We start from the raw sequence: 15,818 nt of genomic DNA, 5'->3' as shown, positions 1-15,818 counted from the left end.
GAGGACCTGGACAAGAGTGTATGTGGACAAATTCTCTATTCCCATAATAAAGAGTATGGAAGGCCAAGACTCTGGTGGAGAAAGGATTTTACATTTGTGAGATGGAGATTATTCCCAGTCTCATTCTCCTGACTAAAAATTATCCCCACAATCTCCCCTTATGAGAGTGCTACTTTTAAGATGATTCTTACAAGAATATGGCTGCTTACTGTACACCTGGGGGCTTTCCATCCTTAAGAAAAGTCAGGCTCTATGGCTCCCAAAACACAGTTGAATCCCTTCCGCTACTGATCATAGATTGTTCCCCTCAGGAGGGTTCAGGGACATCCATGGTTGACCCAGCTCAGGGGCATCAAGGCTAAGCTGTCATCATAACTCTAGTACTTGTCCACAGTGTTCCTTGTATGCTTACCTGCATGGGATTAGACCAGCTATCCCGCATCAAGCTGGGTTCGAACTGAGGCATGCGGATGAAAGGAAAAGAAAGAGATATGTATAAAGTATGGGATCGGGAGGACAACAATCTGATGGACTGAAGTACTGAGTATATTCAAAGCTTGGTTTTATCTCTTCTCGGCCTTTTGGCTAAGATCAAGTGTAGTATTCAAAGCTTGGTTTTTATACTCTTCTTACTTGGGATTGGTTACAAAACAAATATCAAAGAACTTAAAAACATTCCTAAACTCTTATCTATGCAAATGTTACTTAACTAGTCACACTTTCTTAACCTTTGAATAATAAAAGCACTAAGTTCCAAGGCAATCATATGGATATGCAAGATTCAAAAGAATCTTAAAAGAGATCATAAATAACTGAGTTATCTCTCAATGCTTTTAGCAGCAAGGTCACAAATAACAGTCATTTTGCAATGCTTTTGTCTGCAAAGACACAGAAGCACAGGGGACTAATTGGTCACCCATAAATAAACACTTTGATCAGCCAATGCCTCCCACACTTACCAGGGCTTGTAAACCCCATGACTTTATAAGCCTGTTACAGAATACAGTCACTCTCTTTCTTGTTGTTTCTTGGAAAGAAAGATAAGACCCTGTATGCTTCATCTGTCTCATTATTTTCCTTCAATTGCACAAGAGATCCTCAGGACCTTCTCAGTTGTAAGACTGGATACTACACTATGTTTTCCTTTTTTTAACTAATTATATCCAAAATTTCACATTGCATATGTGTCATATATGAACTTTCCCTAGTATGCAAGGCTGGGTACTTTAGAGAAACAAATCCAGAGAAACTCATGTATAAGAGAGGGTTTTTTTATACAAAGGGTAAGTGCAAATCAAGAAAACATCCCAACCCAGTGCTGCCCAAGCCCACAAGTCCAACATTAACCCCTTAACCCATATGTCCAACACCAATCCACAAAGTCCTCCGCCATCTCATAAAACACACACTATGATGCCAACTGTAGAAGGAAAGCCGAATCAGTGAACATGTAAGCATCTCAGTGCTGGCAGGGGTCTCCACATGGCTGCTCCAGCACCCAGGGCTGCATTGAGGTAGGTCCATGTGGCTTCTCCTTGGGGATGTCTAGCAGGAAGTGAGCCTTGCAAGCTAAAGCAGGGAACTGGCTGAGCAGGGAACTGACCATCACAAAACAAGAAACCACAAAATTAGAAAGGCAAAGCTCACCGAGCCATTTATCTCTCCGCCATTCAATTAATACCACATGTAATTTATTGGCCAAGTTGGCATTAAACTTTAACTATTTCACCTACTATTTATTGGTATTTGGTCAAGAGTTTCATAAATTCAGTGAAAAAAAAGACCTTTGTGTAATAATATTTGCTTAGATTTTCACAGATAAAATTCAACTAATTTTGTTAGTTGAAAATGAATATTTACCATTTTTATACTGAATAGACACATATCCAAAACTTAAAACCAAACTCATAGGGACCTTATAGAAAATAATAAAACTGTCCTTGTCGATTTCTGACCCTGTGACTACATTTAGAATATAACCCATCTCTCATGATGCAATTATATACTCTTTGTTTCAGATATACATTCTTCAACATTCTAATTCTTCTCCATGGAATTAAGCAACATTGTATCATTGATTCCATTATTCTCACTTCTTTGCCAGACAATTTCAATGTTCCTGCTCAACAGAGTAGATCTGCTTTGTTAAATTTGTCATCATCGAATACACAATGATTTAATCAACTCAATCCCTTGCTGAATGGGCAGGTGTTCTTTTTTATTTCTCTCTCACGCTCTCGCTCTAATTATATTTACACAGGTAATTGTAACATGGATATGAAGTATAATTAACTTTTACAAAGGAACCTTTTATATGAGGGATTACATTTGGCAAGTATTCTGAAGTTTCCTGGGCAAAGTTAAGCTAATTGGCAAGTACCTTTTATGACTTTATACAAATGAATATCTTTCTTATTAATTTCCTGAAATATAGTCATCCCTTTTAAACTTAGTAAGAAAGTCTTACTTTATCTGACTGGAGTTGCTGTTACATGCTCTCAAATTCGTTCCTACTCCCTGGATACTAAGTACAATAGAACAAAATACCACTCCTCTCCCTAATTGCTCCTATGTCTGAAGCCATTGTTGAAGACCCTGTGTTGATCCAACTCATTGAAAGTCTTCCTCTTTCTCACTGATGCATTGAACTGTTAACCACAAGGTCAACAGTTAGAAACAACCAGCTGCTCCAAGGGAGAAAGATGAGGCTTTCAACTCCAGTGAAGAGCGGCAGTCTCAGAAACCTACAGGAGCAGTTGTACTCTGTTTCACAGTCACACGAATGGAATCCATTTGAGAGCAGGGTGAGGAGGACTGCCATTCTAAGTCTGATACCTTTCACCGTGTATTCCCCACTCCCACCCCCATAACACACACAAAGAACAGCAGATGGATTCTCACCATTGTCACTTCTAAGGTACATTCTCTCTAGACTTCTAAGAAATATATGTTTGTTCTTCTGACAGTTCAAGTATATTAAATAATCTTCAGCAGCATCATAATTTAAATGTCTCAATTGTTTTCCTGCCTTCCTTATGCATTGTGCAGTTTTCACATGCATATGAGAGATCAAAAATACTATTTTGTTAGGCCATGTGTTAGTCTTCACTTTTGAATATTTTAAAGAGCTCTTTTGCAGTAGATTTTTTTAATGCAATGTATCATTTGAATCCTTAAATGCTGCTTCTCTGAGTATTGATTTAGAATCCAAACAAAATGAAATCCTTTAGGATTGTAATGTTTTCTCTATTGTAATTTTCTTTTTGGTACAGTTGTGAGAATTTTAGTATGCCGTTTTTGACGGTGTAATCACTATTAAAATTTTTATTAATAAGTACTTCAGGTCTTCTTTACTTTCAGCAAACAATGTTGGGTTATCTACATACATATTGCCAATTGCTAGTGATTTTTCCTCCAACTCTAATGCTGCATTATTTTTCATATAAACCATTTTGGGACATTATTTGATCAGCACGCATTAGGGTGGCATGATATAATTATAATTGACATCTTTTCTGAATTAAAACCATTAATGTATTCTTGTCGTCTTTGAAGGAATGTTCTTGGGCTATGTACAGGAGAACAATGACGTGTTCTTTTGAAACGTTAGCCATGGTTTCTTACGATCCACACAGTTGGAGGCCTTTGAATAGTCAACAAAACACAAATAAACATCTTCCTTGTCTTCACTGCTCTCCTCCAAGGCACCAAGGTAGTGATAGACAACATTTCATATACTTTCTGTGTGCCAACTAGAAAAGACAAAATCTAAACGCCAGGTAGCCTGTTGCATGCAGTCAAAGTCACAAAGGGCTCAAAAGAAGTTTAGTCAAAATGCATGATCAGTAAGATAATACTGGCCAGATTCTCCTATTGGGAAACTATGTAAATAATGTTGACCATTATACCGTAGGGCAGGCTGCCCCAGAAGTGAATTACCTAGTCAAGGACAGGCATATTCATCCCAGTCTCTGGTCATAAATGCCCATGAAAAAAATTGCCAATCAGCATTATCTTGCTGCTAAGTGCCTTCCAGTCAGTAATGATTCATAGCAAACGTGCGTACACCAGAATGAAATACTGCCCAATCCCGGGCCATCTTCACGATTGTTCATATGTTGAGTTCCATTACACAACCACTGGAGATCTATCTCGTTAAAAGCTTTCCTCTTTTTTGGTGCTCTTGCACTTTGCCCAGCTTAATGACCTTCTCCAGGACCGTCTCTCCTAATAACCTGTCCACAGCACATGCGACTAAGTCTCACAGTACTTGTTTCTAAGGAGTACTGTGGCTGTGCTTCTTCGAAGACAGACTTCTTTGTCCTTTTTCAGTCCATGGTCTTTCCAATATTATTCACCAGCACCAAAGGTCAAGCACATCCATCCCTCTCAGTTTTCCCTAGTCATTATCCACCTGTCACAAGTAAATGAGGCAACTGAAAATACAATGGATTGTGTTAGGCTCAGTGTATCCCTCAAAGTAATATTCTTGCTGTTCAATACTTAAAGAGATCTTGTAAAGCAGATTTACCTAATGCAATGAGTTATTTACTCTTCTGATTTGATGATTCCATAAACATTGGTTGTAGGTATATGCAAAATGACAAAAACAATCTTTTCTCCAGTTATCATTATATTATTTATTGGTCCAGTCAGGAAGATTTTTTGTTTTCTTTACCTCAATTTATAATCCATAATTAAGGCTACATCCTTGACCTCCATTAGTAAATGCTTCAAGCCCGCCTCTCTTTCAATAAATAAGGTTGGATCATCTACATATCAAACTTTGTTAAATAATAATCTTCCTTCAATCCTGATGCTCCATTCTTATTCATATAGTCCAACTTCTTTTATGGTGACTTGCTGAACATAGATTGAATATTCAACATATATTGAATAAGGATGGTGAAAGGACACACCCCTTGTGTTAGTCTGGATAGACTAGGGAAACAAATTCATGGACATACTCATATGCATATAAGAAATAGCTTTATATATAAGAGCAATTGAATATTGAGGAAAAAACTCAGCAAGTTTAGATCAAGTCTGTAAGTCCAATAGTAGTACTTATGTCCAATACCAATATATAAATTCGTCTTCAGACTCATGAAACACAGGCAGTGATGCAGAATACAGGAAGATCACAGGCCAGTGTGGGGGAAGTTTTGTGGATCCAGTGGTGTTGTAAACATTTCAGCACTGGCAAGGGGCTCCACGTGGCTTCTTGGCTCCAGAGGTCTGGCTCCATCAGCCTCTCTCTCATGTGTCTTCTCCACAGGGATGTCTCTCAGGGAGTCCACTGAGAGTGAGAGACAGAGACAGAGAGAGATAGCGAGTCTCCCACCCCCAGGGAGGATTACAGTAGTTCCCAAAAGCCTCAGGAGAAGGCCATGTCCACACAGAGATTTCTTTGGCCATGATCTGATTGACAGGCTAGACTCCACCCCTTCACTCTTAATCCTAAAATTGAGACCGGATTATGTAACTACCACTGCACACCTTTCCTTATTATAAAACATGCAACATACTTTTGCTCTGTTTGCACAGTTGCCTCTTAATCTATTTATACGTTTCACATGAACACAAGCAGTATTCTGCATATTTTGGAATTCCTTTTCTTCTCAATACTGTATTTTCATACTTTGTCATAATCCACACAGTTAAATATCTTTGTATAATCAATAAAACACATGTAAACATTTTTCAGGTATTCTTTGTTTTTTGCCAAGTTCCACTTAAAATCAACAATGCTATCATTTGTCCCATGTCTTATTTTGAGTCCCGCTTGAATTATTGACTGCTCCAATCAATGTACTTCTGCATCTGATGTTGGTTGACCTTCAGTATTGACATTGTTGTATAATCTGTGCATTTTATTGGTTCATCTTTAATTGGGATGGGTATAAGTATGGATCTCTTTCATTCAGTTGACCAAGTAGCTATCTTCCATATTTCTTGCCATCGATGAGAGTTTCCAGTGCTTTATCATCTGGTTGAATACTTTAACTGGCATTCTATCATTTATTGGAACTTTGCTTTATTTTGATGCTTTCAGTGAAGTGAAAACTTTCTGTACCATTGATTCTTCATCATATGCTACCTCTTAAAATGCCCGTCAAATACCTTTTTTCGGTAGAGTAACTCTATACTCTCTCTCTCTTGTTCTGGATGCTACCTGCATCATTCAATACTTTGGCCATGGAATTTTTTCAATATTGCAGATCCAGGCTTTTTTTCCATGTAAAGTATGCCAGGTGTATTCTTCCTTATTGGTCTCCAAGTCTTTGCACATTTTAAAATAATATTTTATTACTTCTTCTTGAGCTTCCATTACAGGAGTGTCTATTGATTTGAGATGTTCATAGACAATGCTACATGATAGGACTATTTGTTTCTCTCCCTCTCCCCTAAAAAAGTAACCCCCAAAACATAAAGCTAAAAAACTGACCCAACTGAGCTGAGACGTTCTCTAAATAAGTGCTTTTTAAAGTATACAAGCAAAGGTAAGATTAAAGGACAGTAAGCATTAAGCAGACAAAATATTACACTGTTAGGGAAGACCTGATTAAATGATTACATGACCTGAGAACAGATGTCTCTCTTTATTTTGGTGTTTGTCCTTAGAGTCATGAACTTGCACAATATTTGTCTTTTGGTGATTGACTAATTTCACTCAGGGTGAAGTTTTTCTGTCCCATCTATATCCTGAGGTGCTTCATAGTTTAATCAATGAGTTTTAACTATGCATTGTATTCGGCTGTGTTATGCACCGACGTCTCTAGCCATTCTCCCACTGATAACATTTGGAGTTATTTTCAATCTATTGCTATTGGGGACAGTGGTGCCATGAACATGAGAGTGTGCATGGTATATCTTTTATGTAAGTTAATATACACAGAGGAATTGCTGGATCATATGAGACATTCACTCCCAGTTATTCAGAGAATTGATATCCACAATGTTGGTACATGTTTACAGACCCGTCAGCAGAGTATGAGAGTTCCAATAACTCTGTACCCTGTCCAACATTTGATTTTTATCTGTTGTTGTTTCATTGGACTTTCATCATTGGAAAAAGGTAGCATCTTATTGGTTTTTGATTTGCATCTCTTGGGTGTTTTCTTGTCCTCATTAGCCATTGAATACCATTTTTGGTGAACTCTGTTCATGTTTTTTGCCCACTTTTAATTGGATTATTTTATTCAATGATGTTCTTATGGAAGTCATGTATTATTGTATAGATTTTGGAGAATAATCATTTGTCTATTTTGTCTTTGCTAAATATTGTCCCAGTTGGTGGGCTCACTTTTCACTCTTTTGATTAAGTATTTGGATGAAAGTGTCTTATTTTTAGTAGGTCCCAGTTTTCTATTTTGTTTTCTGTATGTGTTTCCTTCAGTATATTTGATACTTCATTATATTTGATGTATGTATGTCCTGTAATTGGTCTTTAAGTTTGTTCCTGTCTTATCATTGATAATCTTTATAGATCTGGGATTTTACATTTAGGTCTTTGACCCACTTGGGTTCATTTTGTACATGAGTGATGTATGAGTTCCATTTCATTTTCTGCAGATGGAAATCCAATTTCACCAGCATCATTTGTTGAAGAGAATGTCTCTTGTCCATTTAAAGAGTTTGGGGCCTTTGATTGAAGATTATTTGCCTGTAGGTGCATGCATTTATGCTCTGATGCATTGGTTAGTGTGCCTGCCATGATTTGTACCGGGCTCTTTGGACAAGGGTGGCTTGGAGTCGATTTTTGAGGCCAGACAGTGTGAGGCTTCCTATGTTGTCCTTCTTTGAAAAGTGCTCTTCGTTTCTCCTGGAAGAGCCCTGTTGGCTTAGTGGATTCACTTTGACCTCCTAACTGCAAGGTCAGGAGTGTGACACCACTGACCACTCTGGAAGACAGACGAGACCTTCGACTCCTGTAAAATGTGGGTCTCACAATCACACGTGGGCCGTTGTCCCTTTCTTTCAGGGCCGCAATCAATCAGCATCAACCAGATGACAGTGAGTCTGGTGCTCTGGTTATTTTACCTTCCTGCTCTCTGTGAATTCAGTCATTCATTCCCACTTCTTTACAAAATAAAGTCTGAATTTGGAGCAGAATTGCAGTGCATTGACAGCTTGCTTTGGAGAGTATAGTATAGACATCTTCACAAAAATAAGACTTCATATGCATAAAATTGCTCCCATCTGTTTAGGTGGCTCTTGAATTTTTTAATGGTGCTCTGTGGCTTGCTTTGTATAGGCCTTTGTTTCTCTGGCTGCATTTGTTCCTAAGTTTTATAATATTCTTGATGTCACACCACAACTTCTTTGTTTACTATTTTTATGCACCATATCTATTCTTGAGTTTGGTTTCTACAATTAGGTAAGCTATATTAAGTGTTATACATATATATCTTCAATAGCTTTATTGGGATATAAATCTAATATCATAACATTCAATCGTTTATTCACATCAGTAAGAGTTGTTCAGTCATCACCACAATCATTCCTAGAACAGTTTCTTCATTCTTATTCTCATCATTATGAGCTCCCCACTTCTCCCCAACCTCCCGGGGAAAGTCCCCAGGAATCATTAATCCATCTCTATCGATTTACCTATCCCGTATCTCATATACAGAAAAATGTTTTCAAAAAATAAAAACTAACCACAAAAAAGTAAAATAGGTAAAAGCTTCAATCAAAAAGAAACCATAGACTATTAAAAACTAGAATAAATTTAAACTGGTCGTTATGGAGATTAAATAAAATGTTATATTTTGACTCCTATAACATTTTAATTTTCTTCAACTTCAATCTGAACTTGTATGAGAGTAATTGATGATCTGTTTCACAGCCAGTTGCTGGCCTTGTTTTTGGATGTTATTGAGATTCTCCATTCTATTCCTGCAGATGTAGTCAATTGGATTCCTATGTATTACATCTGTTGAAGTCACTTCAACAGAGAAAAGTATTTGCATTGAAGATGTCCTTTATCTTGTAATAATCTACCTTGCAATCTCAAGTGACACTTATAACATCATAGACATGTTTTCCAATGAGCAATCCCTCTATATTTCCAAATTTTTCATTTCCAGTCATCAATAATTATCTATGTATCATGATTAGATGTTCTTCACTATCTTCATCATTGGCTTTAGTGGTTCATGTGCAAATTTAAACAATGAAATGTTTTTAAAATATTGAATGTGAGACCATTCCTACCCAATTATTCATTTTTGAAATCACAAATCATAAAAGGATCTGATTCAAAATTGCCAATGTCAGTAATTATTTTTGTCACACATTTAATCATTAATAGATAATTGCAGCTATTTATTCTCATTTTAAGTTGTGCCACTTAACTTGTGCCAGCAAGTGCAGGTCTCCAAAGCTTTGATTTAACCATGTCATTAGGTTGACTGAACTTTGACATGACAATTTTTCCCTAGTTATACTTTGAGTAGCTTTCAGCCTGAAGGACTGTCTAGAGCAATATTGGAAAGATACAATTGCCATCCTATGAAGGAATTGATAGCTTGAGACATGATGCTTTTATGTACACAAAAAGCTAATGGTTCACAAATGACTTCTTAGGGGTTAAATATGCATCACATAGATAGAATCTCATTTTTATTTAGATGTATAGTCTTTATTTCTGGTATTAAACTACTGTGAACATTATAGTTAATTCCCTTAAAACCTTTCCATGACTCAAAGATTTCAGAAGAAAATTTGTGGATTTTGCAATTGTATTTAAAGATACAAATAGATGATACTTTTTCTAAGGTTAAAATGATATTTACCTTGACACTGAAGTGTGATTATCATAGAATGAAAAAATCTCCAAATTGCAAGATGTAAGAAATATACACCATTCCAGTTTATTAACTGATGTACAAACTTCCTTTCCCTAGTGTGTTTTGAGGATAAATACTATTACAAATATTAAGCGAATCTATACTCCTATAATTTAACAAATATCAATTATTCTTCTATGACCCTGTTTAAACATTTTTCAGGCTTTTTACAACATTTAAAATTTTAAAACCAAACTGTTCAGTTGAACAAAATCATACTTCTCATTTAATTTCCTTTTAGAAATATTTATATTCAAATACAAACAAATTCATTGCCCATTGAGTTGGTGCTCATTCACAGTGACCCTATAAGACAGGGTAGAACTGATCCTGCGAGTGTCTGAGATTGTAGCTGTCTATGGGAGTGGAAAGTCCCCTGGTCCTCCCATGGAGCAGCTGGTTCAAACTGCTGCTTGTAACCAATTCACCACAAGGACTCCTTAGTTTCAAATAGTGCTCTTTATTTTCAAATACCACAACAGGAAAGGGATGAAAGTGTAAGATCAGCCATTTTCCAATCTTACAAAGACAGCAGAGCTTTAGCGCTGAGACAATCAAAGAAACAAGTTATAAATTCTAATCCCCCCAAAATATGTTTATGAAATCTGTCAGGGGTTAGTTTGTCAGGGCAGGTGAGCAAAGAAGATTTGGACAGAGCACGTGCACAGTCCATGCATATCTCGGCACCACATGGTGCAGAAATCCTTGCTATCCCTAGCAGAAATCACACGCACCCCAACTCCTAACAGAAATGACACCCCCACTAGCTCTGACACCACCCATGCCCCCACCTCCCCTCACAGTTCCCAACCCTCCGTGTAGAAATTTCCCAACAATCTCTGTGGTGGGTTGGAGGGGAGGAAATACTTTAAAAAGCCTGTCTTCAAAGCAGAGAAATGTCAAGGCTTTCGATCTCTTTGTGGAGACTCAAAATTCTCTCTGGAGAGAAACACTGTCCCCACCTCAGCCCCACCCCAGCCTAAAAATTTTTTTTTAAAAATCTGGAAGATTAGGATTACCAAAATGAGACATTGTTTGTACTTTTATTTAAGAGACTGTAACTATTAACTATTTTTAATATATATGTATACATAGCATTTTTCACCATTATGATGTCTGCATAACTTAGGAGATAATGCAAAAGACGGTATCCCCCAAAATCAATATTTTTTGAAGCTACATATTTAAATTTTTTCACAAAGCAACCTATTACCTTCAATGTACTCTCCATTCCACTTAAAGCATTTGTCTAATCTGTAATTCCATTCTTTGAAACATTTTTCAAACTCATCTATTTGGATGGCTGACAGCACCTCTCTTTATTTTCTTCACCTTTTCTACATCGAAATTCACTGTCCTTTCTGTCCCTCTTCATTCACAGAAACAAAAAGACGTCGCACTGAGTGTGTGCAGGTGAGTGAAATACATGAGGAAAGAGAGGCAAGCTGCTTTTTGCCAAAGACTTGCTCACTGGATGGCTGCGTAAACAGGTGCTTTGTCATGGTGGCAAAACCAGGCCCTCATCTGCCACAAACCAGGCCTTTTTTTTCACACACTATTATGCAATCTTCTCAGAAGCTCTACATAGAAAGCTTGATTAACAATCTGACCTGGTGGAATGAACTCCAAAAGCACTACTAGATGACATTTTTGTCTGTTGGGGTAGTTGAGGGATGTCCAGAGAAGGTTTGTCGTCAATCAACATTTCACCTTTTATAAAATAAGAAACCACTCATACAATTGATGTTTTTTTTTTCCATACTGCTGTCCTTGTAACCTGTGTTCAAGATCACAAGAGTTTCTGGGGAATGTTTCCCAACAGGAAACAAAATTTCATAACCGTACACTGTTTTCTTAAATCAGCCATAACAAAAGAATGAGCATTGAAACTAATTTTACAAAAAAAAAATTCCTGTGACCTGAGAGAATCCTCCCAGGCGACATTGCTGTGTCCCGTAAGTCAGAGAGAGTTGCTGGATACACACATAGCCAGAATAATGCATGCTACACACGCTTTGCCCAGAGGAGCTTTTTTTCATTTGTGGGGGGTTAGCTCCTCATATATAAGTGCACTGTGTGCATAGGAAGTTAATACTAAAAAGGCATTTACAGTTTGCAAAGCTAAACAAAAACATATAGCATGTGCTTTATTTGTAACATGGACTGTCAAGAGAACAAACAAAATTTTCTTGGAAGTACAGCCAGAATGTTCCTAAGAAGCAAGGATGGTGTGCAAATTCATCTCATATGATTAGAAGAGACAGTCCCTGGGAAATGCGTAGTGAAAGAGAGGGTGTAAACGTAGAAATCCCTTGAGATAGGCTCGCACAGAGGCTGCAGTAATGGGCTCGAAGATAAACACAGCGATGAAGATGGTGCAAAGCTGTGCGGTGTTGCGTTCTGTTGGACATAGGGTTGCTTTTAGCCTGAACCAACTCCATGGCACTCAACAAGAAAACGCAAACATTCCTGTATGAAAAGAGAGGGGAAGACAAAATGCAATACTATGAAAATTAAATGACAATCATAAATAATGCTTGCACTGGTAAATTATAGATGTTACATCGCCAGCCCTGGCGGTGGTGTTGGTAAAGTACAGGCTACTCAGTGAAATTTCCGTACTTTTTGTCTTCCAGGACCAAGATCTGATGGTCAGTAGATGCCAAGACTTTGTCTCAGAAACCTCCTGTAGATTGTTGTGAGTCAGAATTGACTGATGGCAGTGATATAAGTGTTTCTATTACGTGCTAAAATCAAGCAACAAGGGCCAGAACCAATCACTTTGCTTGCATCTAGTTTTGTGCTTTCTACATAGCCATTGCTGTAAAATAAAAAAAAAATTCCTTTATGATTTCAATTTATATGTGGCTATTGCATATACAAAATCTGCCCTGAGGTCAAAATATGGAAACATCTTACAAATCTCAAATTAAACAAAACTATGCTTTAAGAAAACTGTCTCTAAATTGAGAAACACACTGAGGAAGTTTCGTGTTTTGTTTTGCTTTGCTTTTTATAGTAATAGGATTTAGTTCTAATGTAAGGTAAGTTGTGCTTTAAGCTTTTTCTACTTAAACCTAGAAAATAAGAAAACAATTTAATGAATTATTTTACTGTCCTTTTACAAACCGATCAATATAACAGCTTCTATCCTCTAGAGATGATTAAAGTTGATCTAATTAAATTGCCTTCACTTACAAACATGTCATGTAAATGAAGTTAATTTATCACACCTTGTTCACCCGTGGGACTTATTTTGTAATAATGGTGTCTTTGTTGCAAATTTTAAAAAGAGCAGTCTGTAGATGCCTGACCACATCGCCTGATACAAAACTCCTTTCATTATAAATTGCATGGTAAGTTAAAAGAAAAAGAACTAGAGAATTTCTGATTCATACATATGTGAGTTTGTTCCAAATAAAACAGGTTGAAACATGTCACTGTAATCAGTTGATGGCTACAAAAATTTATCTCAGTAGTATAATTCTTTAATCTTGTCAGTATGAAGTGAAATTGCTTGATATGAAACTTCAACACATAGCCTAGGTGGGAAAATGCAAATAAGGACTGGAGGACTCTAACATGGAGCTTGGCCAATTTGCCATTCCTTTGGGTGTAAGACAACCATTTAAGATTCTGGAACAGGGGAATCCATTACAATGAAGAAAGTAGTCCTATTACTAAACCATGTGTGAGATATCTGTCATATAGGCCACATAACCAGACCATGAGACAGAATATAGGAGAAACACCTAGACCATGAGACACATTAGAAGGCTTCCTTGACCACAGAAGAAATTAGAGGCCAACAAGACTCTCAGAGAAGAGACTGAGGACCAGAGAGAGACCTGGTTGCTGGAATGTATAAGAAAAGGTGCTCCCATAAACAAAGAACTATATCCTTAATGTTTTCTGATAATTTGATAAATTCAGCTAACGAATCCCCATAAACATGATTCTTACCTGTGAATTCTGTGTGCCCATTGCAATGGATGAGTGAAGCCAGAAGAGAAGTGGAGTAGCAGGAGAGGGAATTGGAGTCAGAATGGGTTAAAGAAAGGGGGAGTGTGGCGACCTGACTGACTTCTGCCTCATAAGAACAATCCCTGGGAGGATTTGAAATCGGATCCTCCTCCCACTAATAAGGCTGTAGGAGACAGTCACACATTCCTTTTATTAAATGGTACTTTCAGTGCCTGGGGATGGAGGGCAGAATTGAGATCAAGATAACATCCAATTTTAGAGAAAATCCAAGTAAACATCTTCCCAAATCATTGTACCCTTCCAACAAGTTTACAGAATACTATTCTACAGAAAACACCATTTTTATTTAGATCAAGTATTTCAAGGAATTTGGGGAGTACATCAAAGAAAAGGCAAGAGGGTCGACCATTAATCTTAATACTTGAATGAACTATAGTGGAGCCTAGAAACCAGTATAGAAGGACCCCATATGTATCACTGATGTCATAAGCTACGCAAGTTGAGATCTAACATGGCTAAGCATTTTCAAATTTAAGTTAAACATTTGGGCACAATAAGCTTTCAGCTCAATGGGTGAGAAAAGCAAAGGTTATAATGCCAACTCAAAAAGTTGATCTTGCCACCCATGTTTTCAGCAAATAAAAATTAAGGAAGATTATTTTATGTTTTATATTTATCAACACTACCCAACAATGCAGATCCAATTAAAACAATGTCTTTTGTGTTCATCTGCTGCACCAGTTAAATTCTAGGCAGAGAGGTAACCTCAGAATGATTTTGGTTATTGTTTCTGGATTTCAAAGACGTAACTCTGATTGATTTTCTAATGGGAACCAGAATTATTATGGGGTTTTATGAAGAAGAATTTTAAAGAAAATTGAAAAGTACATTCATGAATAAAATACAAGGCAAGTTGCGCTTAAGATTTTTTTTAAAAATTCACAAGGGACATGCTAATTCTTTAGGCAAATTAACTGGAAACCTTATCCCATCAATGATACCATCTTAATCTTGCTTCTTCAAAGTTCTTTTTAATTCCCAAAACTCAAAGTATATTTTCAAGGAACACAATCTGAACCACTTCAGATTTACCAAAACTACCGTGTTGACATGGTGTATATCAAAGAGTACAGAATTCTTCATGAAAGGAGTTTTATTGTTATCTACTACCAGAGACAATTTCCAACATATACAACAGAATGAAACACTGCCCAGTCCTGCATCGTCCTACTCATAAATCTCTGCTTAAGGCCATTTTTATAACAACTGTTTCAATCTAGTTTCTGGAGAAACTTTCTCATCTCTGCTAACCTTCTTCTTTATCACACAATCTCCTTCTCCAGGGACATGTTATCTCTCTTGATATCATGTTCAAAATACATGAAATGAAATCTCACCATTTTTACATCTGGATGTACTTCTTTCAAGAGAGATTTATTTGTTCTCTTAGCAGTCCATGGTACTTTCAATATTCTTGAGCAACGTTATTTGAATGAATCAACTCTTCTTCAGTTTTATCTATCTGTCATGTGCATATGACACTATCAAGGGTAACTTGGCTTGAGGGAGGCACATTATAGTCCACAAAGTGACACCTTTGTTCTTTAACAAATTTTTAACTATTAGTAATCATTTTATTGGGGGGCTCTTACAAATCCCATGACAATCTGTCATTCAATTGTGTTAAGCACACTTGTACATATATTGTCATCAACATTTCCAAAACATTTTCTTTCTACTTCAGCCCTTTGTATCAGCTCCTCTTTTATCCCCTCTCTCTCCTACCCATCCACCCTCATGAATCCTTGATCAATTACATATTATTGTTGCTATTTCATATCTTACACTGCCTGCTGTCTGCCTTCACCCATATTTATGTTATTTATCCCCAGGGGGGGTGGGCTATATATCCAGCCTTGTGAAGGATTCCCTTCTCCCCCACACCCCACCAACCTCATCTCCTCATGACATTGCTATTCC

General features: G+C 37.1%; 1 pseudogene; it reads left to right on the top strand.

The window, feature by feature from the left end:
• Positions 1 to 565: 565 nt before the first annotated feature.
• Positions 566 to 710, top strand: LOC142441868 (U2 spliceosomal RNA; annotated as a pseudogene).
• The last annotated feature ends 15,108 nt before the right edge of the window (positions 711 to 15,818 follow it).

The sequence above is a fragment of the Tenrec ecaudatus genome, chromosome 2, assembly GCF_050624435.1.
Source record: "Tenrec ecaudatus isolate mTenEca1 chromosome 2, mTenEca1.hap1, whole genome shotgun sequence".
In the NCBI taxonomy this organism is placed as follows: domain Eukaryota; kingdom Metazoa; phylum Chordata; class Mammalia; order Afrosoricida; family Tenrecidae; genus Tenrec; species Tenrec ecaudatus.
The sequence above is the reverse complement of the archived record's forward strand: the minus strand, read 5'-3'. Positions and strand labels throughout refer to the sequence as shown.